This window comes from Triticum aestivum, chromosome 1B (assembly GCF_018294505.1).
Source record: "Triticum aestivum cultivar Chinese Spring chromosome 1B, IWGSC CS RefSeq v2.1, whole genome shotgun sequence".
In the NCBI taxonomy this organism is placed as follows: Eukaryota; Viridiplantae; Streptophyta; class Magnoliopsida; order Poales; family Poaceae; genus Triticum; species Triticum aestivum.
In genome coordinates this window covers 108,276,631-108,278,867 of record NC_057795.1, presented here as the reverse complement: position 1 = coordinate 108,278,867, position 2,237 = coordinate 108,276,631, and positions in this window count along the sequence as shown.

Sequence of the window (2,237 nt, the reverse complement as noted above, 5' to 3'; positions counted from 1 at the left end):
GTCGTGCTAGTTGAGTAATTGTGAATTTTAGAAATACTTGTGTTGAAGTTTGCAAGTCCCATAGCATGCACGTATGGTAAACGTTGTGTAAAAAATTTGAAACATGAGGTGTTCTTTGATTGTCATCCTTATGAGTGGCGGTCGGGGACGAGCGATGGTCATTGCCTACCAATCTATCCCCCTAGAAGCATGCGCGTAATGCTTGGTTTTTGATACTTGTATATTTTTGCAATAAGTATGTGAGTTCTTTATGACTAATGTTGAGTCCATGGTTTATACGCACTCTCACCTTTCCATCATTGCTAGCCTCTTCGGTACCGTGCATTGCTCTTTCTCACCTTGAGAGTTGGTGCAAACTTCGCCGGTGCATCCAAACCCCGTGATACGATACGCTCTATCACACATAAACCTCCTTATATCTTCCTCAAAACAGCCACCATACCTACCTATTACGGTATTTCCATAGCCATTCCGAGATATATTGCCATGCAACTTTCCACCATTTCATTTATTATGACATGCTTCGTCATTGTCATAGTGCCTTGCATGATAAGGTAGTTGACATCAGATATGTGGCAAAGCCACCATGCATAATTTATCATACATGTCACTCTTGATTCATTGCCCATCCCAGTACACCGTCGGAGGCATTCATATAGAGTCATATTTTGTTCTAGTATCGAGTTGTAATCATTGAGTTGTAAATAAATAGAAGTGTGATGATCATCATTAATAGAGCATTGTCCCAAAAAAAAAGAAAAAAAAGAATAAGAAAGGCCAAAGAAAGGCCCAAAAAAAGAAATAAAAAGGGACAATGCTACTATCCTTTTTCCCACAGTTGTGCTTCAAAGTAGCACCATGATCTTTATGATAGAGAGTCTCTTGTTTTGTCGCTTTCATATACTAGTGGGAGTTTTTCATTATAGAACTTGGCTTGTATATTCCAACAATGGGCTTCCTAAAATGCCCTAGGTCTTCGTGAGCAAGCAAGTTGGATGCACACGCACTTAGTTTCTTTTGTTGAGTTTTCATACATTTATAGCTCTAGTGCAACCGTTGCATGGCAATCCCTACTCCTTGCATATACATCAATTCATGGGCATCTCCCTATCCCATTGATTAGCCGCTTCAATGTGAGACTTTCTCCTTTTTGTCTTCTCCACATAACCCCCATCATTATATTCTATTCCACCCATAGTGTTATATCCATGGCTCACGCTCATGTATTGCGTGAAGGTTGGAAAACTTTGAGATTACTAAAGTATGAAACAATTGCTTGGCTTGTCATCGGAGTTGTGCATGATGAGAGCATCCTTGTGTGAAGAAAATGGAGCATGACCAAACTATATGATTTTGTAGGGATGAACTTTCTTTGGCCATGTTATTTTGAAACGACATGATTGCGTAGTTAGTATGCTGAAGTATTATTATTTTTTATGTCAACATTAATCTTTTATCTTGAATCTTTCAAATCTGAACATTCATGCCACAATAAAGAAAATTACATTGAAAAATATACTAGGTAGCATTCCACATAAAAAATTCTGTTTTTGTCATTTACCTACTCGAGGACGAGCAGGAATTAAGCTTGGGGATGCTTGATACGTCTCCAACGTATCTATAATTTTTTATTGTTCCATGCTATTATATTATCTGTTTTGGATGTTTAATGGGCTTTATTATACACTTCTATATTATTTTTGGGACTAACCTATTAACCGGAGGCCCAGTGCAAATTGCTGTTTTTTTGCCTATTTCAGTGTTTTGTAGAGAAGGAATATCAAACGGAGTCCAAACGGAATGAAATCTTCGGGAGAATCTTTTTTGGAACAAACGCAATCCAGGAGACTTGGAGTGGACATCAAGGAAGCAGCGACACGTCGAAGAGGCAGGGAGGCGCACCGAGGGGGTAGGCGCGCCCCCCACCCTTGTGGGCCCCTCGTGGCTCCCCTGACCGACTTCTTTCGCCTATATATACTCATATATACCCTGAAAACATCAGAGAGCACCACGAAACCCTATTTACACCACAACAACCTTCTGTAACGATGAGATCCCATCTTGGGGCCTTTTCCGGCGCTCCACCGGAGGGGGAATCGATCACGGAGGACTTGTACATCAAGGCCATAGCCTCTCCGATGAAGTGTGAGTAGTTTACCTCAGACCCTTGGGTCCATAGTTATTAGCTAGATGGCTTCTACTCTCTCTTTGGATCTCAATACAAAGTTCTCCTCGAT